Consider the following 27,082-nt stretch of genomic DNA (forward strand, 5'->3'; position numbering starts at 1 on the left):
GTGCTTATTGGCCATTTGTATATTTTCGTTGGAGGAATGTCTATTCAAGTCCTTAGCTCATTTTTATATTGGGTTATTTGTTTTTGTTGTTGTTGAGTTGTAGGAGTTGTGTTTGTCTTCTGGATATTAATCTTTTATCAGATATGTGATTTACAAACATTTTCTCCATTTCTGTGGATTGCCTTTTTACTCTGTTGGTAGTGTCTTTTGAAGCACAAAAGTTTTTAATTTTTACAAAGTCCAATTTGTCTATTTTTTTTAAGCCTATGCTTTTGGTGTCATATATAAGAAATTACTGCCAAATCTGTGAAGCGTTCTCCTTACTTTCTTCTAAAGTTTTAGCTCTTTATTGTTTCAGCTCTTATATTTTGAGTTAAATTTTGTGCTTGGTGTCAAGAGTTCAACTTCACCCTGGCTGGTTTTGCTCAGTGGTTAGAGCATCAGCTGGTGGACTGGTGAGTTGCGGGTTCGATTCTGGTCAAGAGTATGTGCCTCAGTTGCGGTTTGTCCCTGGCCCTGGTCAGGGTCGTGTAGGAGGCAAATTGGACTGGTTGCCTCCTACACGATGTGTCTCTCTCACATCGATGTTTCTCTCTCTCTCTCCCCCGCTTCCACTCTATCTGAACAAAAATAGAAAAATGTCCTCATATGAGGATTTCAAAAAAAGAGCCCAACTTTATTTCTTTGCATGTGGATATCCAGTTTTCTCAGAACCATTTGTTGAAAACACTATCTTTTCCCATGAACAGTCTCAGCACCCTTGTCAAAAATCATTTGACCATAAACATGAAGGTTTATTTCTGGGCTGTCTATTCTACTCTGTTAGGCTACATAACTGTCTTTATGACAAGACTACATTGTTTTTTTTAACCGTCACCCGAGTACATTTTTGCATTTATCTTCAGATAGAGCAGGAGGGAGAGAGTGGAAAGGAGAGAGAGAGAAACTTTGACATGAGAGAGACACATGGAGTGGTTGTCACCCAAACAACCCCAGCCTGGGCTGGGGACAAACTGCAACCGAGGAATATGCCTTTAGTGGGAACCAAACCCGGGAATCTAGTCCATGGGCCGACGCTCTAACCTCTGAGCCAAACTGGCTGGGGCCTAGACTACATTGTTTTGACTACTGTAGTTTTATCCTAAGTTTTGAAATGCAGAAGTATCAGTCCTTCAACTTTGTTCTTTTTCAATATTATTTTGGCTTTTTGGAATCCCTTTAGATTCTATATGAATTTTAGGATGTATTTTTCTATTTCTGAAAAATAATCATTGGCATTTTAATGGGGATTGTACTGAATCTGGACAGTCGACCCTCATTTATCACGGTTAATCCGTTCCCGACTCCACTGTGATAAATGAATGTCTGCAAAGGAGGGTTCTTTATTATGTACTGTCGTCCCTCCCACTTCATGCTTCAGCGTTCACGGCTTCACTCTATTGCGGTTTTCTCAGATATATACAGTATTTGAAAAAACCGCGATAGGCGAAGTGCGAAGTGGTGAGGGATGACTGTATTGGTTTAGGTAGTATTGCTATGTTAATAATATTGTTTTCCAATCCGCAAACATGAGATTTTTTTTCATTTATTTCTGTCTTCTTTTATTTCAACAGTGTTTTGTAGTTGTCAGTGTACAAGTTTTTCACCTCTTTAGTTAATTTGTAAGTATTTTATTCTTCTCCATGTTATTGGAATTGTTTTCTGTTAGTGTATAGAAATGCAACTGATTTTTATGTGTTGATTTTGTATTCTGCAACTTTGCTGAGTTTGTTTGTTGGTTCTAACAGGTTCTGTGTGTGCATATTTGTGTATAACCTTTAGGATTTTCTACATATAAGAGTATGTTATCTGCAAACAGACATATTTTACTTCTTTCTTTCCAATTTGGGTGCCTTTTATTTCTTGCCTAATGTTACTGCATTCTACCCTAGAAATGATGAGGATTTTAATGGGGTCTGGGGAGGTGAGAAACTGTTGTATTTGGGGCATATTTTGCAGGTAGAACAAATGGAATTGGTTGGCTTGGATGCTGGTTGTGGGAGAATGAGAGAAGTTAAAGATGACTTCTTGGTTTATAGACATATTAATGGGTAAATCATTGTGGTGCCATTTGATTGGATGGTTATTGATGGAGGAAGGTAAGACTGAGAAAAGGAGAGAAAAGCTCTGTTTTGGACACATTAAGTTTGTCCATGGATGTGGATAATGTAGACATAGATAAGAGAATACAGTCAGAAGACAGACTTTTGGGGCAAGCTCACATTTAGAAAAGGAGTGAAAGAAGAAGCATCAGAAAGAGAGGCAAAGAAGAAGCAACCCACAGGGTAGAAAAGGAACCAGGAGAATCAGAGAAACAAGGAGAAAAAGTTTTAGGAAGTGGCATTGGTTAATTATATAACCACTTGAGGAAGGAAGATGAAGACGAAGAAAGAACTTTTTACATGATCAATGAAGGAGTCACTGGTAACCTTCCAGAGAGCATTTCCAGCAGGATGGGTAGGGTCTCCTCCTGATGGCAAGTAAGTTGAAAAAGCAAGTAGGTGATGGGAAGTGCTCCAGACAGATCTAAAATCCTGTACATTTAAGGCTAAAATGTTGTTACAGTTGTCATGGAAACAAAAACCAGTTAATAGAACTAAAAGCCACGTAAAACTGATGACTCCAGCCCATCACATCCCCTTGATATGTTGTGAAAGATACTGATAAAAACAGTCACTAGAGAGTCAGAGCTAATCTAGGTTTCTTCCTTTTAGAAGTAGTTCCTAACTAGACATCTTCCTTCTCCTTGAGAAGAAGCCAGCACCAATACCCATACCAAGTTTCTACAAAGCACGGATGACCCGTTGACCAAAAGTTCCTTTTTCTCTTACTATTGGCTGACACTGTTCATGAAGCATAATTACATCTTCCACTTTTCTTTTAAATGAGCAAGCTGAATTACTTGGAGGAGGGAGGCAGAGAGATAGAAGAGACAGAAGCCAAGGCAGCTGAAAGAAAGAATCCTCAGGTGAGCATTTTTATCTTTTCTTTGTTAATTCATTGTTGAGAATTATGCCTTGCTTATCACTTCATACATAGTCAGAAGAATTACTTTTGAAAAGTAAATTATTTTTGTTTGACTATATATTTTTTCTACCATATACGTAGTAGTTTAAAAAATATTAGGAAAATACAAAAAGGTAGAGAGAAGCAAAAGCCACAGATGAGATAGTCTCTACTGATCCGTGTGTGTGTGTGTGTGTGTGTGTGTGTGTGTGTGTGTTGGGGGAGGGGGTATTTCTTTTACATTCTTTTTTTTGTGCTTCTGTGTATAACTTTAGTTTGATTTCCATAATTGTGTTCATATAGTAAGGATATATTTATACACATATTTATTTTTCCACATGGCCATGAATTCTTGATAGTCATAATTTTAAATTACTGCACAACATTGCATTGAAGAGATCTACTATACTTTACTGTGCGTTCACTTTTGGCTATATGTCATCTTCCCTATTTTTCATAGATGGGTCATTTTATTATGTAAAATGTGTTTTTCTTTTCAGGGTCTTATTTTGGGGTGGATGGAAAGGAGGTTAAATTTTTGAATATGGATTTCATTGGTCTTCCTCAGAGGCACAATGAGGGGAAAGAGTGTGTGAGAACATATGTTTATAGCTGTTTATTACCCTTTGGGGTCTCAATCAGTGGTTCTCTACTCTGGCTGCACATTCAACCTGATCCTGGGATTAGAAAATTACTCCTAGAAGTAGTGAAACTTAACTTTTAAAGATAAGCCAGTCATCTGTAGCAGTTTCTTGCTTTTCTTTTTTCCAAATATTTCCCAGGTGTTTCTAATGAGTGGTCAACATAATAACCGCTGATCTAAGTCATTTGAAATATTTTACTGTTTCTGGCACATGCCTGAGAGTAATACACATCAAGGGAAAGAGAGGTACAATTTCAGGCAAGCACCGACATCTCCCTTTTAATACTGTATTTAATAATGCAAGAATAATTTGTGGGAAACATAAGACTTCTAGAAATTTCTATCATCCATCTCAACCACATAAACTGAGAATCTTTTTGAGAGTTTCAATTTACTAATGTTTTAAAGAAATTGATTTGTTTCCGATGTATTTGTTTCCAAGTTAGGAACATTGAGGCTCCAGAATGTTCTAAATGTATTGAAATTTAGCCCAGCATCTGTTAGTATTCTGCCTTCCTACCCAACTGGGGTCCTAAGGTGTACCCCCATTGTCCAAGCAGCACCTGTTCTGGAAGAAAGCAGCTATACTTTGCAATGTGACTCATTGGTGTATATTAGGATAGTCTAGAGCATTTAAAAATTTTGTGTGTATTCATTCCAGGCTCAGGGACTCTTCCCGCTTTTCTAGTTTATCTTGCACACCAGACATCTGAGGTGTGCTGGTCCCCGAAGGCTAAGTCTGGAAGATGAAAGTCTAACAGGGGCTTGGTTTGTGCAATTATCCACTGGGCTTGGGTTAGTGCAGCATCCCAGCTGGATCATGCAGAGAAAGGCAAGTGTTGGCCTGGTTGCTCAGCCTTGCTATAGAGCCTTTTCAAAGTCCTGTGAGAAGCCCCAGCACTGTCTGTGCTTTTCCTGGGATGCTACTCACTGTCTTCTTTGTATTGTAGTTACTTATGTGCGGGTCTCATCCTTTCACTGGACAAAGAGTGCCCGAGGATGGAGTCCTCCCAGAAAACCCAATACATGAGCTCTATTAAGAATAAATGGTCCTGGCCGGTTTGGCTCAGCGGTTAGAGCGTCGGCCTGTGGTCCAGAGAGACCGGGGTTCGGTTCCCACTAAGGGCGCGTACCTCGGTTGCAGTTTGTCCCCGGCTCTGGTTGGTTGTGCGGGTGGAAGCCACTCGATGTGTCCCTTTCACGTTGATGTTTCTCTCTCTCTCTCTGTTCCTCTCTCTCCCTCCCACTCTACCTGAACAAAAAATGGAAAAATGTCCTCGGGTGAGGATAAAAAAAATAAAAAAAAGAAGAAATGGAAAGGTGTAAATAAATGAATTCATCAGTGAATGTGAACTTTAGTTAACAGCTTATGTTTATCTCTGTTAAGCCTATTAACCTCTATACATTCGGCCCTTGTTTATCACGGTTAATCAGTTCCAGACTCTACCACGATAAATGAATTTCCGAGAAGTAGTATTCTTTCTTTATACACAGTCATCCCTCGCCACTTTGCGCTTCGACTTTCGCAGCTTCACTCTATTGCGGTTTTTTCTAGTATAGTATTTGAAGCCACAAAAGTTGAAGTGCGAAGTGGCGAGGGACAACTTGACCCATGGAGAAAATGATACCATCTTTGATAATATTTAAATGAAAACTTCTCTTACTGGATTGATGACTTCGTGGCAAGATGGGTTCACTCCTTTGACAAAGAAACTAATGGGGTCCTGAGCAGCTGGGGCCAAAGAACCCCAAAGTGGGAAGGGTCTTTAGGAAAAGCCAGGGCCAGGCATGGGAGCTTTTTTGCATCTCCTGTGTTTCCAGGCGAGATTTCAAAGAAGAGGGGAAGCAGATCTGAGGAAGAACAAGAAGGCAATCAGGAGAGGGGAGGGGAGCGACAGGGAGAGGAAGAAGGTGGAGAGAAGGCATGGGAGGGGAGGAGAGAGGAGGAGAGAGGAGGAGAGCCTATTTGCTCTGGAATTTTAAAGATCACTTAAGCTGGGAGAATTAAAAAGGATTCAGTCCATCGTTATTACCTCTATTGTACATTATAAAAACAAGAATTATTATCATGGAAAAAAGTATGTTTCATATACGTGTCGTCCTGTGAGGCTGCAGAGACAGCATTTTAGCTCATTTGCACCTCTGGTACAGAAGGCACGGTTGTCTGTGGAGCACTTGGAGGCATCACAGATTCCTTAAGGTAAGCTGATTGCTTTTTATTTTAAGTTTACTTAACAATAACTTTGTTCCCTTACAAATTCTCTGAGAGATTTGAAGGAGGTTTCTCTTGTTAGCCGTAGCAGACACAAGTCTCTACAAGGAACTTGTTGGCACAGAGTTAGAAAGACACTTTGCAACCTCAGTGATATAAATAGTGTCACTTCCTGCAGTATTTAGAGAGCACCATTTGAGCCTCCTCTGTGACTGCCTCTCGTCTCCTTGTAGTCCTGTCCTCAGAACACAGGTTTCCATTTCAGAGACAGAAAGTGTGTGAAATAAAATGCACTAACATTATTTTGCTGCATAAGATCATTGGGAATTTTTCCCCCCAGAAGACATTTATTGTGAGACATAAAGAAGGGGTTGGATAACAGCTTCATTAGCTTATTTATTGGCTATTTATTTGAGCACATTCTTATGCCACAGGTTGTGTTAGGGCCTGGGGATCCAGCAGTGGTCAAGTGAGACTCCATTCTTGCTGTCAGTGGGCATACAGTCTAGTGGGTGGGGATGGACATAGTTTCCACCCCGAGGGGTAAGTGCAAGGACAGGAAGCCACCAAGCTGCAGGAGCAGGTGGAGCCACACCCAGCCCAAACCGGAGGGTCAGAGAAGGCTTTTTCTAGGAGGAGCAATATCTAAAAAGAAACCTGAGGTTGGGTAAGTAGCCAGGTGACAAACGAGCCCAGAGTGAATAGGTGAGAAAGAGCCAGATATGTTTTGGGCGTTGAAATAAGTTCCGTGAGGCTGGAGTAGATTTTCCTGAGGGCAGTGGTAGGGAGAGAAGATACTGGATGCCAAGATCCACATTGTGAAAAGCCTGGTGTTGAACTTTATTGTAAGGTGATGATGGGTTTTAAGCGGAAGGGTAAAGTAGTAAGATATTCATTTTGGAAAGGTCACTCTGGCCACTGTGGAGAAAATGGATTGAGAACAGCAAGAGTAGAAGCTGGGAGCCACTCAAGAGACTGTGTCCTCCGTCATCCAGGTGAGAGACGACACCTGTACTAGGAAAGCCCTGAGCTGACCCCCATGTCAGAAGGAGGGGCTTGTGGAGACAGGTAGGCAGTGAGGCAGGTCTGTTGCAGGGGAGACACTGGGCAGCAGGATGGTCTGGGGAGGAGGAAAGCTGACAGTCTTCTTTGTTCCTTGCCCTCTTCTCTTTAGGTTCAGATGCCCACAGCCCCCAGGCTACTAGCAGCTGCCTAGGGTATTACTCGGGCAATTCCCTGGTTTTTGAGTTTTCTAGACATATGGAAACATTCTCTCCTTATCTGTGTGTTTCTTACTATCTTTACACATATTTTATACACAGCATTCTAAAACGTCTTGAGGTGTTCCTTTCCTGGACAGCAGGCAGGGCTGCACCAGCAGTGACGATGCCTCAGATGCATGCGATGAGCCTGGCTCCCAGCAGCTGTGTGGGAGGCTTTGCTTGTGTCGCCTCCTCTGGTCCTTGCAATAGCACAGTTGGCAAGGGCTAGAGCCAGGGTTTGGATCCTGCTGGAATTTACTCACCAAGGCTTTTCATGATATCACAATACCTCTAGATCATTCTAGCAAACAGGATGTTTAACAAGCTACCTTTGTAAGAACAACAAAAAAGTCCTTTGCTGTAATAAATGAATTTAATGGTGCAATATAAAATGCCTATATAGGAGAGGAGAAAAAGAGAAGGAGTTTTAATTTGAATAAGTGGGTTTTGGGGGAGCCCCTGGGTCATGTCATTTAGCCACTTTGATTGAGGATGGGGAGAGTCCTTTTGCTGACGCAATCCCTAGGAAATCATTGGAAGTAATTTGGCAATGGCCTCTGGGATAACACTTGCTCGTTGACTATCTTTCTTCTTCTGTCTTTGACATCAGAAGAGTTGGGAATCAAGATTCAAATACAAATGATTCTGCGGCCTTCCTTAGATCAGAAATTCGGTTAATAATAGATACCTCCATTCTAGAAACATGACTAAAATTTGTTGAGATTGTTTTATAAATTCATAGTCAGCATAACAGGTTCATACATTCTCTTAAAAGGAATAGCTGAGGAAAGTGATGAGAGCCAGAAAGAAGACAGCACTTAATCACAACAATGCTTAAAAAAAATGAAGTCATAGCTTCAAGGAGTTCACGCCCTTTACGTGAAGTTTTCTTGGTGTTGAATTATGCGTTTGTTTATTGCGGTGCAGAGTGTTCATTGTTAGGGTGAACATGGAAGTGAGCTAGCTTTTGGAAAACATTAGAAAGTGAAATGAGGATTTAGCAGAGACAGAGGTAGGAAGGGATGTCAGAGAAAATGCCATTTATTTCGCTCATGGAGGCAGAGAGAGGTGCCCTTGTGTGCTCAAATGCCAACCTTCAGCTCTTGCTACATCCCTGGGGATAAGTTGTTCTCTGGGAGCATTTATCCAGCAAAATAGCATATAAAGAATCAAATTATGGAACAACTCCAATCTTAAGGGGTAGTTATCCCCAACTGTGGCCATAATCTATCTGCACCTTTTTGCACAGGGACATTCCCAAGAAAGGATCTGACATTTTAACCCCACCAGAACTTTCCAAATCGTTACTTTTACCTGTGCAGCTCTTTGCCCAGATGGCGGCTCTGGAAATACACTTCTTCTGGAGGTGCCTCTCTTTCCATCTGTTCATGTTTGTTTGTGGTGGTGGATGTTGTTTACCGCGTGTTCTGTCGTCTAAGCAAAGCTCTCCATTTAGTGGAAGAGACCATAGGTGATGCATGCTGTGTGGCCTGCCCTGTCCCCAGACTGGGCGATGTTTTGAGAAGCCCAGCAGCCTTCAACAGAGTCCTGGCAAGGAAGGCTCAGGTGGCTCCTGCGGCTTCTCAGGAGTCAGGGAAAGTGCTAGAAGGAGAGGGAGGCAGACACAAGCTGCAGGGTACATATGAATGGGCAGCTGGAAGAAATCATTGAAAAGTTGACAACTACACTGATTTCAAGAAAATGTTCTAATTAGAAAACAGTATGTCTGGTCTTTAGAACTAAAACAGGAAATCAAGTTAATGAAATCAAGAAGTTATTTTGAGGATTTCTGAACTTTCACTGAGCATTCTAGGATTTAGTCAGGAGGCTGGTCAGAGAGACCAACCAATCATCAATATTCCCCTTCCTACTGGCTCCATCCTGATGGATTCCTGAGAAATCTGGGAGATGGTGAAGGGGGACTGGAAAGTTTGCTCATTAAAGAAGCCAATTAGATTAGGCCATTACAGAGAGAAACTGCTCAGTGCACTTGGCCTCCCCAGGGCTTCTCTGCCTGTTGAGACGATTGCCTATGAGAGCCTTCCTGCTCCTGCTGTAAGATCTCGTGTAGGTCTTCTCCCTGATGGAAAACAGACAGGTTCCAACGACTGTTTCTTAGGGGTTTGAAGTTACTCTAGGATCCCGTGGTTACACTGTGAGCAACACAGCGAATTTTCTGTCTGCTAAGCTCCAGGGCAAGTCAGTCACCATTTGGTTGGGATCTGAGAGGACAGAGCTTATGAGCTTTACAACTTCCAAATGTGGAGTCCCAACCAGAATACAGAAATGAGACAATAAAACTGCATGGACCCGAGAGAGTAAACTTCAGTCATCCTGCAGGGTGAATAATCAGGCCCCAGGAATCAGGCTAAGAAGTCCCCCTGAGCCCAGAATTGTTGAAGAGAAGCTCTGAAGGACAGAGAAAGTGGATTAAAGAATTCCCTTCTCAGGAAACTTCCAGAGCCATAAATGTTATTGAATGCCTACTGGTTATCAGCAGTTCTCCAAGTACCCCATTCACCAGCGGGCTCAAGGCGCTGATTTTATGGTTATGAGGCATGGGGAAATAAATGATATTCAGAAGGCAAAGGCATGTTAGCCTGGTGGTGCACTTTGGGGCATTTTGAGAAAATGTAGGGGAGGTGCAGCGGAAGGTGACTGGAGCAGCAGAATGACTTAAGGTGCTGACTCCACAGAAATGGAGAACTGTGTGGTTCATTCCTCTGCCCCCATTTATTCTGGAAGCCTGGACACCAGCTCCGCTCCCTATCCAAAAGTTGTTGATCTCAGTTCTTTTCATCTGTATTTTTGTTTTGATCTTTAAGAACTAAGTTCACTTTATTCTTGTGAAACAAATCTAAAAGTGTGAACCTGTTTCCAGGAGGCCAGAAAGGTCAACAAAGCTTTATGTTTCTACCACAACAATTAGGGCCTATTTAAACTGAGGGCTGAACTAGCAGTCTTGGATTTTAAGAACTAGGCACTCAATGATACTTTCCTATTTGGGGGGAGGGAGTGTATCAGTTCAGCAATCTGGGGCCTCTGAGATTTGAGAGATAGCCATGTAGAACCTTCCCATCCAGAGGGTTATATCCTGTCTGCACACGTTCAGGGAGCTAAGTCTGTGAACCTTTGCAATGGCAGCAGCTAATCCGTGGTGCTTTCTCAGTGCCACACCTGTGTCATTGCACCCAGTCCTCACAACAACCTGTGAAGTAGGGACTACTATAATCGTTATGCCCATTTTACTGAGAAGGAGAGAAAGTCAACTGCCTGAGGTCATAGAACTAGAGAGTGCAGGAGCCAGGACTCAGGTCCAGAGTTTTTGCTCCTAACTGCTGTCCTGCTGTTTCCCTGCTTCACTGTCATGCCTTTCATCACTTTTTTGTTTTCCTTTATTGACTTTACAGAGCGAGGAAGTCAGAGGGAGAGAGAGATAGAAACATCGAGGAGCAAGAACATTGATTAGCTGCCTCCTGCACGCCCCTTACTGGGGATCAGGCCCACAACCTGGGCATGTTCCCTGACCAGGAATTGAACTGGCGACCTATTGGTGCATGGATCGATGCTCAGCCACTGAGCCACACCGGCCGGACCATCACTTTTTTTATTGTTAATCCTCACCAGAGGATATTTTTCCTATTGATTTTTTTTAGAGAGAGTGGAAGGAAGGGAGGGGGGAGAAGAGAGAGAAAAACATCGATTGGTTGCCTCCTGCACACACCCTGACTGGGGCCAGGGATTGAACCTACAACCTAGGTACATGCCTTTAACTAGGCATCGAACCCACAACCCTTCTGTTTGAGGGCCAACGCTGTGACCACTGAACCACACTGCTCTTTCACCATTTTTTAAAAACATGAAATTATCTCTGAATCCTTGTTTTTATATTTGTACCAATTCCCTGAGATCCTTTCCACCTCTTTAATCAATTCTCTAAACCCAACTTTGGGATTTAATTATAACAATTCACATCGTTGAGGGCTCACTTGTGTGAGATATATTCAGTGTGGCATTCACAGATCAGGAAATGGAGGCCCAGAGAAGATTGATCACTTACCCACGACCCTCAAGATTGTATGTGGCAGATTTGGCTCTATGGCCTTACACCAACTCCCTCCTGGGATCATTTCTAAGAACCTTAAAGAAAATGTGCTATTTGCCATTCTACAACATGCAGTAAGTAGCTCTGAGAGCTAAAATCCAAGTTATGATCTAAAATTGTTAGATAAAATAAAGAGCATTATTGGGGGGCGGGAGTTGTGAATTGCAGGGTGGGTCATTAAAACAGGAGCCTCCTGCTATATGGAGAACTTCCAACACCCAGGATCATGGCAGGTAGACAGTGACGTAAGTGAAGAAAAAGTGGCCAGATAGGGCTGTGCTTTTACCTGACCATCAAATCCTGTGATTCTCTGTCTAATACATGATTTATGAGTCTGCAACGTTAATCCTCATTTGTCTAGTGATTCAGAGTTTACCAAGTTCTCTCAGGTACTTAGGCATAATAGGGGATTAAAAAACAGTAGAGGACTGTCCCATTCTCCTATAGATACCATCTGGAGAGACTGATGTGATGTGTCTGCCTCACATCTATCTATCAAAGCACATGAAGAACTAATGTTAGCTGCAGTGGTTTATTTACAAGTGTTGTTGGAATGATAAAAAAGATAGGGGTCCTTGGGAAACATTGGTTTGGTGAGGTGACGTGCAGAAGGCAACGTGGATTAAGAAGAAAAGGATTTGATTTGTCAAGAGTTAGGCACCTTGAAGATTGGGGAGAAGAAGGGCAGAGGCAGAAGAGAGCAGAGGGGAAGGCACAGAAACATGCATGAAGAAGCACAATCCAGGTCTGGGCTGCCAGGTTTTGAGGAGCAGTAAAATAATAACAATAATGCTACCTACACAGTTTTCAAAGTGTTTTATGTCTGTTATTCCATTTGCTCCTCTCAGAGGCCTCTTCAGATATGCGGTTGAGGGGTATTGTTATCTTCATTTTATAGATAAGCTTCCCCAAAGAAGCTAAGTGATGTGTCAGCCATGCCATGTGTGTCTACAGCACGGCAGACCGAGACTCAGATCTCTGCTGTGCCATCTGCCACCCCACTGCATGGCTGCACTCGTTGGTGCTGAATCTCATATATGAGAAAACAGATGCAGCTGGGACAAGTGCTGGAAAGTCTTATATTCCTGGTTGAGGAATTTGCATTTGGTCTGATTGGCAATTATAGGTTTATGATGAAACAAAAAATGATGTTTTAATTGGTTTAATCTCATAATGAGTTATAGGTCTGGAGATACTAACAGCTTCTAGGCATCAGCTAACAACGTTTAAAGTTAGAATGGTGACTTTGTACATAGAAAGTAAGGATAGAATTCAAGGCAAGTCATATAAAAACAATGAAGATAACTTCTGCCAGTTGATTGAATGTGAGATATAAAAGAAAGAAAACATCTCCAAAGTAGTCACCAGCTGTATCAGTCTGCTCTGGCCACAACAGCAAAGTACCATAGACTTGGTGGCTTAAATAACAGAAATGTATTTCTTACACTTCTGGAGGCTGGGAAATTCAAGATCAAGGTGCCAGCTGAAAGGTCGGCTGAAAGAGGAACACACCTGGGTTTAGGCAAGAGAACTTTATTGGGAATTACCTGCCAGGCTGACTCCTAAGGCGGGGTCAGCGCCAGTATCTCTAACAGGCAGGGCTATATAGGAAAGGTATGGATGAGGGGCTGGCAGCCCTTAGAGGGAGAGGACAATGTGATTTGGCTAATTGCATAGGTATAACCTCAAAGAGACCAAGGGGGATCTCCACTCCCAGGGTGATTCAACCTGGATACCTGGGGCAATGTTCTGAAACATCCTGTTTCTCAGAATTCTTTTCCTATATCAAGGGAGGGGGAAGTTGGAGACTTTGGCTGCAACCCAATCACCAGCAAGGTAGGTTTCATTCTGAGGCCCCTTCTCTTGGCATATAGGTGGCCACCTTCTTGCTGTGTCCTCACACGGCAGAAAGTGTTTCTTCTCCTAAGGACACTTATCCTATTGGATCAGGGCCCCACCCTATGACCTTATTTAACCGTAATTATCTTCAAAAAGGCCCTTTTTACAAATACAGTCACATGGACTCTGGCTTCAACATATAAATTTGGAGGGGTGGAGCACAAACAGTCTGTTCATGACACTAGCTGAGTGGGATTGTTTTGAGGAGCAGGTATGGTTATTCTAGAAATGTAGCAATATAGAGAATTCAGGAAAACAAACAAACAATACTTAAATTCTCTTGATCTCAGTTTTTTTCCTTTATTTTTAAAATGAAGATAATAATGCCAACTCAGACTATCTCAAGGGATAGCTCAGTGGAGAAAATGAGATAACTGAGAAGAAAATTCTTTGCAAATGATAAGACGAAAATATGATATTTTCATACGTAAAAAACATATCTGGGAGTCTGAGGCAGACTGACAGTGGTAAAGTCTCCAAGGTGGGGGAGTCCCCGGGGAATTATAGACAGAGGTGAGCTGAGGACCATGGTGGGGCTCCAGTGGGTGTCCACAGTCAGGTGAAGAACTGATAGTGCCATCAGAAGGGTTGAGGAGTCAGGAGATGGAAAACCCTAAGTCCTTGGGGCCACGGAAGTCAGGGAAGGAGTGGAGGTTTCAGAGAAAAGACACGAGGATCCTACAAGAAGAAAGCAGTAGAATCAGCTGCTTAGCAGTAACAGATGACCTCCTCCTACTTACGTGCGATTCAAAGGAGGGTCTCTGAGGTAGTGGGGATGGGCAAGACAGCTATTGCTGTGGAATAAGAAGAGAGAATGAGAAAGGAATGACAACAGTGAGCTCAGTGATATAGGGACTGTGGGCATAAAAGGGCAAGGGAAAATATAAACTTGAGTAGGTCACAGAGTTAGGTAGAAGAGGAAAATAGCATTTGGTTGACCATCTGCTAAGTATAGTGAATACATTCTTTCATTAACAACTGGACATAACCCTAAGAAACAGTCCTCATTAGCCTCATTTTCAAGGTGAGGAAGCTAAACCTCAGCGTAATGGTTATACAGCTAGAAAGTGAGTGGGTCGGGACTCAAACTAGGTGTCCTGGCTTCGGGCACAGAGCGCATTCTACTTGAGGTGGAAGTGAGGCAGCGGCGGAGGCGGGCTGATAGAGGGAACATGCTTTCCCAGGGCCCTTAGGCAGGTTTGGCCAAAGCGGGGGGACTTGAAGTGAGGAATAGTGGGGGCGGCTGATGAGATTAGACAGACTAGGATCCTGATGTAAGTTTACTAAAAGGATTTTCAGTGTGGGAGTTAGAAAACCCAGAGACAGTGGCCAAACAGAGGACTCAGAACAATCAGGGAGGCTGCTGGCGTGGCAGGTCTACCAGTTCTCCTTCCGATGAGGTGCAGCTCTTTCCCCCAGGACCGCTCTGCACAAAACGCCATCACCAATGCCTTGTAAAGCTGGTGCGCACCGCACCATCTTTGAGTCTTGATTCCCCAGAACATTGTCTGTTTTTTAGCAGTTTACCACAATGTCACTGCAGCTGGTTGTCTAATTGCACGTCGCTCATTGCCCTTCCAGGTATGTCTGTGTGTCCGTGTGCCTCAATGTTGAGGTTCTGAGCACGGGTCACAGGCCCAGCTCTGAGAACTGAAGGTGAGCACATCTGTGGACTCAGAGTCCCAGTCAGTGCTTAGGGGGAAAGGGGGTGGGGCGGAAACTGCCACCAGGTCTAATGGTCTCCTGTGAACGCATCCAAGTATATATTTTTCTAAGTATAAAGGAAAACAACTTCTGTGAGATTTGAGACAGTTGCAGCTTTGCTAAAACCATGAAAACAGTCTAAGCATCATGCATACTACTCACCCTCCTCAGATTTTAACTGGTCCAGCAGCATGTTTGGGTTTCTCCATAGCTGAAGTACAGCATTTCTACCTGTTGCTGATTCTCACTCTTTCTTCTTTGTTTACCAGTAGAGCCACAGGAGACAAAGCCTTAATTCTTTCTGTGTTGCAAGCTCATTTGCAGAAAGCCACGCACACTCTCTCCTCTCCCTCTAAGGCAGTGGAAATTATGCTGTCAATTTCTTTCCAAATTTCCCTTGAATTTACCTGTTCATATATTTCTCAGCTTCCTGTCACATACTTAATTGGTCTGGCTTGTTTTTACAGCCACATCTAGCAGGTGATTTTGTTTTTTTTTTTTTTACAGTCTAATGAAAGGTTGCAGTGTGGTGTAATCATATATACACTATAATATTTTATATTGGCAGAAAGGAACAATCAAAATGCTTTAAAGGTTTCTCAGGAGAAAGTGTTGAACTAAATAGAATTTTGGTTCTGAGCTAGCCATGCTTTTAGCCTGTGGCTGTTAGCTAAATAAGGCTTCTAGGAAGAGTGTTTGTATTCTCTCTCTCTCTCTCTCTCTCTCTCTCTCTCTCTCTCTCTCTCTCCTTTTTTACCTTTAGGGATATTAAGATGCTTTTGGATTAAGATTCCAAGAAAGCCCCAAACTCTGTGGGTATATTCTCCCTAAACCAGGCTGTTGGCAGTCATCGGCCACCCCCATTTCTCTGCAGCACCTGGGGCCAGAATCAACCCTAATCTCAGGCAGAGGAATCGAAGCAACCCTGGGACTCTGTGTTTCCCGTGGGGATGATCTGACCCTGATTTTGTGCCTTGATTCTAAAACTGGGCGTCTCTCTTGTTCCTGAGGTTTAGTCCCCGCCTCATTAGGAATAATGGACCCTTGTGTTAGCACTGTGGTCTGAGTCTCTGTCAAATGCTCTGACCAGAATTTGGGCTCTCCAAGGCTCAGGACATGCCTGCACTGGCCAGGCCTCCTCTCAGGTCCAGTGCTGTCTTTGCACTGTGGCCTGGCAGTGAAGGGTTTGGCTGCTTGCACGCTGACCTCCCCATGAGTTCTTCCTTCCTCCCTAGTTGTTCAAGGATACCCTAGGGTCTATTTTTGGTCCACCACACTCCTTAACTCTCTGATGGACCACCTGTTACCATATATTTTTTATGACATCTTGTCTGTGGTCATACCTGCTGGATTCCATGCTCTGCCTATGATAAGGGACTTTTTCCCAGCATTTGTAGCTGACGGGGTCCCTAAAGGCTTGCCACATCCCAGGCTACTCTTCTCATTATAATTCACAAGCCCTGTACTTGAGATGGGAGAAGTGGTAGTCTTCATGGTCAAGAAGATTAAGAACTTGATTGCTTTCAGGTCTATTTGTACTAGTTCAGACCTTTCCTTGGCCTCTTTGGTAGAGCTTCCTTTAGGATTCTGTCACAATCCTGGCTCTAAGGTCAGGCTCTTTAAGACTAAAGAGGTTCTATATAGCCATAGGGACAGGTCTCTATCCTTTTTACAAAAACCCAATTATAATGGAACACTTCCATGAAAATTTATCTGGCTGGTCACATACCAGTCTTAGTTCCCTTGCCTTGTCTCCTATTTCCCAGGCCCTGTGTGTTAACTTTGGTTCTAGTGCTGTACCCATCCGGAGTAGATATATAACTGTGACATGCCTCATGGACTTGGTTCGTGCTGTTTTGCTGTCTTCCCTTTCCCAAGTCAGGCTTACAGACTTCCTGTCTCTTCATGCCTATCCCTGAACTGTATCTGTAGCCTTGACCTGTCTCCCAAGCTCTAGAATATATGCTCCTCATCCAGCTGATGGCCTCACCATTCTCCTCATAACCCAAAAAGAAACCTCAGATTCACTGTTGAAACAAAGAGCCATTATCAATGCAATCAGCACCAGGGCCCTGGGGTCATCTTGGAAATAGGATGTGGCCTTCAGCTGTATACATGAGAACTTTCATCTTGTCAGTCTACTCTAAAGCCTCAAAAAATCAATTTACACAAACCAAACTCATATGGGCACATTTTTAGCCTAGAATTTAGATTTGTATATTTATAATGGGGGATTCTACCTTCCCTATATTGGAATCTTCTAGTCCGTGATCCACAGTCCACTCTTCCAGATAGACCTATGCTCCTGCGGTCCTGAGAGACCCGGGTTTGGTTCCCGCTAAGGGCATGTACCTCGGTTGCAGTTTGTCCCCAGCCCTGGTCGGTTGTGCGGGTGGCAGCCACTCGATGTGTTCCTTTCACATCGATGTTTCTCTCTCTCTCTGTTCCTCTCTCTCCCTCCCACTCTACCTGAACAAAAAATGGAAAAATGTCCTCGAGTGAGGATAAAAAAAAAAAAAAAAAAAGATACCCAGATAGACCTATGCTTACCAGGAATACTCTGATAGCATAGACTCAGAGTAAAGGAACGGAGTGATTTTTGAGAAAATTTCATCATAAATATGTCAGAATAATCTGAGAGTAATCAGTATTTCCATAGAGTATGTTTTCCCAGCAAACACCAAGAGAAACCTATGTTTTACACTTCTTATGAAGGTGAGAATTGAGGTCATCAACTCATTCTCATGGTCAGTGGGATGACAGATGTTAAAGCCAGATCATTTATTATTAATTCAAGAAGTAAAGCAGGTAGGGGACACTTACCAGTGCCATGTACGCTGTGAAGTTTTCTCTTTCTCATTTAATCCTTACAACAATTCTATGAAATAGATGTTATGTATCCCTGTTGTGGGTTGAATTATGCCCCCCACCCCCAAAGTGTATGTTCAAGTCCTAACTGTGAGTGTGACCTTATTTAGAAATAGGATCTTAGGCAGATGTAATTGGTTAAAATGAAGTCATACTAAACCAAGATGTGCCCTACCCGAAATGACTGGTATTCTTTTAAGAAGAAGATAAGACACAGAGACACAGACTACACAATGGGGAGATGTGAAGATATGAGAAAAACACCACATGACAGAGTGAAGAGATCTGTAAGCCAAGGAATGATAGTTACCACCAGAAGCTAGAGGAAGCCAAAAAAAAAAAAAAAAAGAAGAATATTATTCCCTAGAGACTTTGAAGGAAGCATGGCCCTGCTGACAACTTGATTTCAGACTCCTAACCTCCAGAACTGTGAGAAGATAAATTTCTGTTGTTTTAAGCCACCCAATTTGTGGTACTTTGGTAAGGCAGCCCTAGGAAACTAATACAATCTCCATTTTATAAATGAAGTATGAATGCTCAAAAATGCTAATTTAGTCAAAATGCTTAGAGCTCCCTGACTCCAAACACTTGCACTTGCTTGTTGATTTGGCCATTAAGTAGTGGGGGTGGGAGTAGAGGTTCTCTGTCTCATATATTCCAGATACATTATATAATAACATCAAGCATTTCCCAGTAAGATTGTGTAGAATATTAGTTATGTGGACTAGTAGTATGTGTTAATGTGCAAAAAAGTTTTCAGAGTAAAAAAAAAGGGGAGGGCTATTCTATATAAATCAGACTTTTTTCCCCCCGCAGGACTCCTTTGAGTTTTAACATGAATTATTCATCTCCAAGGGAAGAATTCTAGAGCTTGCTGCATTTCTCAGGCTGATTTGAATATGGAAGCCATATTACAGAGCATATTCTTTGGAAGATACTTTGGGAATTCCTAAATTAAAGGGAAAAAAGTTTCTATTTTTTGACATCATTTACATGCAAACCATGTTTTCTGAGTCACATCTTCACATAGGTCTCTGAAGGAGAATTGAAAAACATCCATACTGCATCTGAAATGTACTCACAAAGCACCATTTGGTTAGGTTAATTTAACTAATGTTTTGCCATGCCTCTTTTGTTCTTTAGATTATTACATGGATTCTCACAGTTAGTATCATGCAGTCCAAGGGCATTAGGAACACACCTGTAGTTGAACAAAGTTGCATTTATTAGTTTATTGCATCAAAAGAGAATGCACACCTTGAGAAACTGGGATGTCTCAGAAAGAATGTCCCCAAAATCTATCTGTGCTTTTCTAGACATTCAGGAAGCTTCTTCAACCCCCCACTCCGGACATGGGCTGTTCTTTTTTTTTTTTTTTTTTTTGGTATGTGCCCCTAGGGAGAACCGAACCTGGGACTCTCTGGTCCGCAGGCCAACGTTCCAACCGCTGAGCCAAACTGGCCAGGGCCGGGCTGTTCTATAGTATTTATACAGTTGTAATAAAAAGTGTTTACTCTTGCATAAATTTCTGTTTGGCTGGCTAAGAAGAAATTAGGGACTATGTCATTATCCATGACAACTCTGCCTAATAAATTTACATTTAAACCTAGGCTTTGTCACAGATAAAACTGGACATGAGATAAAGCAAGACAGATTTTAATTGGTAATATACTACTGCAATACAGAAAGGAGTCCAATAAGAACTGAACTTGATTTTAATAGAGGTAATGAAACATTTTCAAAGGAGAGTGAGGAAATAGTGAAGATGCTCAGTAGAGTCAGAGAATTGAAAAATTACAAAAAGTTGGAAGGAAAGTTTGGTCCATGTCAAATATATCTAGGTTTGCTAACTGGTGCTTATAGCGGGTAGGCCCCTACCTTCTCATAGAGGCTGGGAGGCAGGGGCTCTATCTTCAGCTCCCGGCTGGAACAAACAGTAAATTCTTCTACAGCCTTGAGTTTTGTAGGCTACATAAGAAGGGGAGGTTAGAGTCATCCTACACATATGGATTTGAGCTATGTTAGTGTTTTATTTAAGTCTTCATAGGCCAGGGTGGAAACCTAGCTGAGAAGAGGGCTCAGAGGAGCCTGGCTAGAGTTCGATTAAGGAAAGTTTTGTCAGCTTCTAGAGAAGTTATATAATTTATGACTTTTTTCCAGGGTCAGACACAAGTTTTGGATGATCCTTTCCAGTTGCATTGTTTCAACTCTGGTAGTAGTTGTTTGCATAGTCTGAATACTTGGCAGTCAGTTATTAGACCTGAGAATTCTCTCAATTAGCTGTGCTCGCCTTTTCCAGAGGTTTCTGTGTGTTTTTTGTAGAGAAACATGATTCACTGGAGGGGTGATAGTTTAAAATTATGAAATTCTCTAACAATTATCTAAATACACAGGCTAAGTTAGTGTGTGTCAGCCTGGTATCTACATATGAAGTATTTAGTGAGGCAAAGACTGTGCTGGTATTGGGAGTTTAAGAATTATTTATCATAACAGAAATGAGCCTTTTTCTTTATCCACTGGAATTGGGGGTGGTAGCATCAATTGAAGTGGATAGATTCCTTTAGTAAAGTCAAACATGTCCGGCAAAGCAGGCTGGAATATCTCTGAAGACAATAAAGAGACTGTTTTTATCCAGTCTTTGTTGCCACTCCTGAAGGGTTAGGTTTTGCTGATAGGGTGGTAAAAACCTCAGCAGAAGCATTTTGTGGATGTGGGGGTCAATGCACAATTTTTTAAAGATTCTGATTTGGCTGTGTGAGGGGAAGGTTCAGCACAAGAAAGATGGTGCCTGCCTGAGGCATGTGTAGCAGGAGGGTTCAACACAAGGACAATGGCAGCTGTCCCTCCTATCTTGTCCTGAAGCCATACAACTCAGTATCTCCAGTATGTCTCTGACACTCTCCAAGCCCCTGTCCCTGCCAGAGCCCAGGGTAAGTGTCTGTAAGCAAGTGAGTCCGTTCAAAGGCCCTGTAAAAGGACACCTAAGTTTCAAGCAATCTTCTGTCTCAACAGGCCAGACAGAATCCCCACTGATTTTCACAGCCAGATGTTGTGGGGACTCCTCTTTCTGGCACTGGTATTCCAGACTGGGGAGTCCAGTGTTGGGCTAGTACCCCTTGCTCTTTAGGGGGGATCTCTGCAGCTGAGATATCTCTCTTAATTCTTAATTGTCACATGTGAGTAGGGGAGGAGTTCGTTCCACATCTCTGCCCCTCCTACAACTCTTGATGTGGCTTCTTTATATCCTTAATTATAGGACTTCTGTTTAGCTAGTCTTCAACCCTTCCAGGTTGATTGTTCTATAATGTAGTTGTAATTTTGATGTGGTCATGGGAGGAGGTAAGTACAACATTAACCTACTCTCTGCCACTTTACTGGAACTTTGTGATATTATTCTGAGTTAACTGAGCTTTAGCTAACTACTGAATGCTCCATTGGTAGTAGGTCAGACTTGAGGATTATGGTTAGATTTTACAATTGGTCTGGTACTTGGTTGCCTCACTGTATAGATGTCAACTTTTTTTCTTAAGTAGTAGAAGACCATAATGGATTATAGGATGAAGGGACGGAAGATCATATTAGTCATTAATAGAGAGAGTGAAAATACAACGATGGACAAGATGAGAAATGAAGGGAATGAAAAAAAAGTGCCAAAGAATTAGAAAAGTAATGTTGTTCTGTCTGCATAAAGCTGTCTGCTCCTGCAGTTAGTAGTTTGTTCTGTTGTTTTGGGGAAGAAGCTGTCCACTTCTGTAAGCCAACAGCTTTTGGAGAAGTTTTTAAAATCCTCACTTTGAGGTCTTTCAAAGGAATGGACTTCCAGTAGTTGAGGGAAAGTTCTTTATGTCTTTTTAGTTGGTAACCATGAATTCAAACATTAAAATATGGATGTCTTAATGCTATGCCAGTTGATAAAGGTACCAATAAGATCCTTTCCATCGAGGTTCAAAAGAAGTTCTTCTCTGATGCTGTTTCCAGAAGACCAAATATCTAGTTTCAGATCATACAGAGGCTACCCTGGGGGATATTTTGGAAATGCATCTTTCCTGCATTCATCACATTAGATTGCAATAGGATTAGGATAAAAAAATGGAAGTAATTCCCATGTATAAGGCAGCCTGTTGTTAACTCAGAGGAAAATCCTTTGAGGGTCTTAGAGGAGATTATTCTTACTAACCTGCCATCAAGGTCAGTGGAAATATTTGAGTCATTTAAAGTTTGAAGATTGTAGAATTTTTTGAGTTCTTGTTACTTTCTCTGTTGTGTATAGATAAGGGCAGTGATATTTCTAAGTAAAAGGTAAAGCGTTACAGTTCTTTAATGACTGTATCAGTGAAATGTGTCTCTTTTAATTGGAATTACAAAATTAAGCAATTTTTTTCTACTATTACAACAGAGCTCTTCAGCAAAGAAAAGTTTTAACATACTCTGAGAATAAACAATAACCAGAGCACAGTCACAGACCCTTTGGAGATGTTCAAAGGAGCCTTGAGGCTATGGTTTTCCATGTTCTACCTTCACAATCTCACCAAGACTGTGTTGATGGCAGGTAGGGCAAGTCTTAGAACATCCTTAGCAATAGCCTAAAATTACCCCACCAATGTTAGTTTAATATTATTGCCAGTTTATCTCTGTTACTGTAGGTAATATTATGAAGCAGCCTTGCTTAAAAAAAAAACAAAACACCCTACTTTTACTATGGCTCTTTCTTTAGGTAATAACAAAGCATCCCAAGGTCCTTTCATTCATCATCTATTTCATAGGCGTTCTTGTGGTGTCAGGAAATCCCTACTAAAGCATTTTGAGTCATGGATGAATCCAAAATTATATACCATGTATCAGTATAAATATTTGTTTATCTTTTTGGAAGCTGGCAAGTCTGGGTAAAGGCAATTAATTTAGCCATCTGAACTTATTTTGTTTCACAATACATTTAAGTCAGCAACAGCATAGCTCAGTTGACAGTTTTTAGTTGTTGTTTTTTTTCTTTCTTTATTTTTTTTGTAAGTATGAAACAACCAACCAACAAAAGTAAATCAGAGCTATCCAAGGGAGAATCTAGAAGGTCCATGCAAGGTATGGATACTTTCCTAACCCAAGTAACCAATTACAGGTGTCTTTTTCTACAGAGAAGGGAAGGAGGGTAGCTGGGTTTAGAGTGTTTCAGCAATGAATGGTGATGTTGAAGGGAAACCAACAAAACTGCACAGGAGGTTAGGTGATTAGCTGAAAAGTCCCGAGTTATTTCTATCAATAAAGAGCATCAGCTTTGGCTGGTTTGGCTCAGTGGTTGGAGCGTCAGCCTGCGGACCAGAGAGTCCCGGGTTCAGTTCCCACTAGGGGCACATACCAAAAAAATAAAAATAAATAAAAAAAAGAGCGTCTGCATAGCAAAGAAACTGTGTTTAGTGGAGATCCTAGAACTAAGTTGACTAAGTTAGTAGCTAAAGGCTTCTACAAGCCTTGCTATAAAATAGTTAACACTGTGGCTACTGGATCCATGGCTGAAATAAGCAACTGGTCTCATATAGCTCCCATGTAACTGAGTCAGAACCTCTAGTGCTTGTTCAGTCTTGTCCTGACAGAAAAGGGAAAAGCATTTGTAAATCGAGAATCCAGGAAGACAGTCCTTTAATACTCATTTATTTTAGCATTCTTTCTTTTTAAACCTGAGCATGCTTCCTTTAACTTAAAAAGTATGTAGTGCTTGAAAGATATTTATATTATAGCACATTTTACTTAAGTATAATTAACCTAGCAAAGTCAACTTTCTTTGTAATTTATCTTTTTTTTATTACTAAGTTTGATAAACGCTCTCTCATAACAGTTTTAAATTAATTAAAATTTAAAAACTTTTTAGAGATCTAATTATTTCCATTGTTCTTCTTTTCATAGGATGAAGGAACAAATCTTGTTTACCAATCTTGTTGACCATCTTACTAAACCCAAAGGAAGTTTAGGCATGAAATACATATTAACAGCTTCATTCTGAACTTGGGAAAGAGAGAATCAAGAATAGTTGGTTGAGGAGACAAGATATAAGTCACAAGTCTCTAGAGGCAAGAAATAATTATAGACAACATTGTAAGAATTCCAAGAAATTAACAATAATTATTAAAAACTTAACTATTCAAAGCAAGAAACCTTTTAAAAAATTATTTAAAACTATGTCAGAAGCACTGAGAATTAACTGAATATTTTGTTGACAAAAATACATCTTTACCAATATAAGACCCAAATTCTAATATTACTCTTGTTTTGTACATTATTTATGTGACAATCTTTAGTAAAAGACTTATTAATATGCACTTATATGTATGCATTTAGGCATTCACAAATATGTAAATATACAAATAAATAATAAATTTAAAGTATTTAACTACAGCTTTAAAATGATATCTATTATATAAAAAAAGTATATATCATATTAAATTTACCCTCTGAATAAACTATTAGAACTTTCCTATTAAATAAATAGAAAATCATATTCATTGTCTTATGTACATTTTTGTACTTCTCTGTATTAACCATTTATATTGATTATAATCTTTAACCAAAGTAATTAACCTTTAATTTCTTCAGGCATAAAAATCAGTTAGAGGAGATAAGGAATTATTTCGATTTCTTTTGTCTATCAGTATTTATGTCATTCAATTTAAACAACTTTGATGCATAAACATATAATTCAAAGGCATTTGCATATTTTGTTTATCTATTGCCATTCTAACAAATAAGGTAAAGATTATATTTAGTGATGAGTGTTTTGTATCTGTTTTTTATTTAGAAATTGTTTAGGCATCCAAAAGTTTATTAACTAATCATTTGTCTAAGGTTTTCAAGTTAGCTAAGGATCAGGAAATTATCCATTAAATTGTTGCGATGTACAACAATGTAAGAATTTCATAAATTTAGACCTTAACTTTAAAAGGCCATTTATTTTATCACTCATTTTAGTTTAATGTGATGCCATTCATTTTTGTCATTTATTTTAGTTTAATACAATTTTATACGTATATTTTAAATTTTTAAACAAGTTATCAAAGTAGTGGAATCTTGCTTGACTCATAAAATCAATGTAGAAGCCCTGGCCGGTTTGGCTCAGCGGTTAGAGCGTTGGCCTGTGGTCTGGAGAGACCCGGGTTCGGTTCCCGCTAAGGGCGCGTACCTTGGTTGCAGTTTGTCCCCGGCCCTGGTTGGTCGTGCGGGTGGCAGCCACTTGATGTGTTCCTTTCACGTCGATGTTTCTCTCTTTCTCTGTTTCTCTCTCTCCCTCCCACTCTACCTGAACAAAAAATGGAAAAATATCCTTGGGTGAGGAAAAAAAAAAAAATCAATGTAGAAAATTCAGTTTAATAAAAACAAATTAACCCTGGCCTTGACAAACCAAAATATTGTGTTGACACTAGTTTATATATTAAACTACATTTTTAAAGACTGAGTCATGACAAAAATGGTATCTTTTGATTAGATAATGCCTTTTCTTCTTTTCTCACAACAGTAATAATAAAACCTATTATGTAAATATAGTTTTAGTGTTCACAAAATGCAACACATCATAATACCTTTTTCTTTATTTCAGATGTTTTGACTATTTATCTGGGCTAGATAGTACTATAATGTGAACATAAAAAGTGAATGACTCTTTTCATTGGATAATCATTCATTTCTTAAGAGAAGGGGAAAGAGAGGAAGAGGAATTTTAAAAAATGAAAAGGGAGGCTGCTTCATATGAATATAACATTAACACTGGACAAGGGTCCTCATGTTCCCTAAGGAAAGAGAGGAAATACAGTTTGTACACAGAAAAACAGATTTTGAAATATACACACATAAAACAGTTACATTAAAATTAGTTTAAGTCTTTGACAATTTTATCAATAACTGATGAAAAAACCAGCATCTATTAGTTCCCAAAGTATGGAAGCAAAGGAGGAGGTTATCACCATTAAACAAAATAATCTTTCTTATTGTTCTAAAGTGCCTCTTAAGTAAATAAGCTTATGTCAAAAGTTCCCCAAAGTGGCTATTACAATTCCAAATCGTCTCTGGTGGAATTGTGCCCGCTGTAGAGAGAAGCACACAGGTTTGTGTTGCGGGGGGAGAGCTGAAAGAAGTGGGTTTGGGGCTGGGAAGAGGTGCAGTTTTAGGCTGAGGGCCCACAAGAGCTGCAGTGGTGAAAGGAAGGTGCCTGTATGAAATTTTGTCTTGGAATTTGGACAAAGGTCATCTCCAATTAGAGCTGAAAAGGAAATGATAACAGTTTCGGGGTCACAAAGGTAAGAGAGCAAGTCCTTCCAAGTTTTGAAACGATGACCTGATACAAAATTTATTCAAAGGACAAAGTTGTTTCAAGGGACGCCGGTCCTTCTGAACTCAGCCCTTGTAGCAGCTGTAGGATGGACTTATGGGGAATTACCTTGTTCTTTCCTTATACACTTTTCCCCTGATAGACAAACAACACTCAAGATAATAGACACACTATAGAATGGTGTTAGAAGGCTAGAAAACAATTGTCACAATTTACCAGATTTACAAATCTGATCAGTAACTGAAATGTCTCAGAGAATCTATTCCTAGGAAAACAAAATACAGACTGCTGAAGGTTCTCAACAAAATGTCAGAGCTCAATATAATATGAACTTATCTCCAGCCATGAATAGAGGTCTCAGATTTGTGTACTATTACTGAGTTGAAGTACTTGTTTAAAACAGGAAAAGCTTTGCAGGAATCTCAGTGAAAATAATTTGTCAATGTCCTCCAGCCAAAGACCACTAGAAACACATGCGATTAAACAAGTTGGCTTTATTACTAATTACAACAAGGCTCCTGAGAACCTTCTCCCATCTTCCTTAGGACGACTTCTCTGGATGTGCAGTATGTACAGGTTGGAGAGGGATGCTGTATGTGGGGAAGGGGACCTTTCACAAAAAAAAAAAAAAAAAGGCCCTAAACAAAAAGCCATCAAGCAGTTCTTTCCAGATGGAATTCCACAGTCATCTGGTGTACCCTGCTTAAACTATACCTAAACTTTTTCTTTTTTTAAAAATTTATTTTATTTATTTATTTTTCTTTTTTAGAGATAGAAGAAGTGAGAGGGAGAGAGAGAGAGATAGAAACATCAATGAAAGAGAACATCGATTGGCCACCTCCTGCATGCCACCCCCACCTGGAATGTGTCCTGACCAGGAATCGAACCGACAACCTCTTGGTGCATGGGTCGATGCTCAACCACTAAGCCACACTAGCTGGACTAACCTTTTTCTTTTTAATTAAACTTTTCATTTTTAGATAATTATAGCTTCTCTTGTAGTTGTAAAAAAATAATAGAGATATCACTTGTTTGT

At 40.7% G+C, this 27,082-nt stretch overlaps 1 protein-coding gene across 9 annotated transcripts in view; it reads left to right on the forward strand.

Moving 5' to 3' along the window:
• CYSLTR2 (cysteinyl leukotriene receptor 2) overlaps positions 1-27,082 on the forward strand; it is an 82,354-nt gene that overhangs the window by 48,584 nt on the left and 6,688 nt on the right. For 5 of the 9 annotated variants that reach the window (XM_036249606.1, XM_036249604.1, XM_036249610.1 and 2 more), the window contains one exon: positions 2,933-3,007. The exons of 1 other annotated variant lie outside the window; for it this stretch is intronic. The gene's annotated coding sequence lies outside the window, so the exon portion shown is untranslated. Of the gene's footprint in view, positions 1-2,753; positions 3,008-23,629; positions 23,798-27,082 lie in introns of those variants that run through there. 3 more of the 9 variants (XM_036249605.1, XM_036249608.1, XM_036249612.1) reach the window with 3 other exon arrangements.

The sequence above is a fragment of the Molossus molossus genome, unplaced genomic scaffold (assembly GCF_014108415.1).
Source record: "Molossus molossus isolate mMolMol1 unplaced genomic scaffold, mMolMol1.p scaffold_m16_p_9, whole genome shotgun sequence".
Taxonomy (NCBI): Eukaryota; Metazoa; Chordata; class Mammalia; order Chiroptera; family Molossidae; genus Molossus; species Molossus molossus.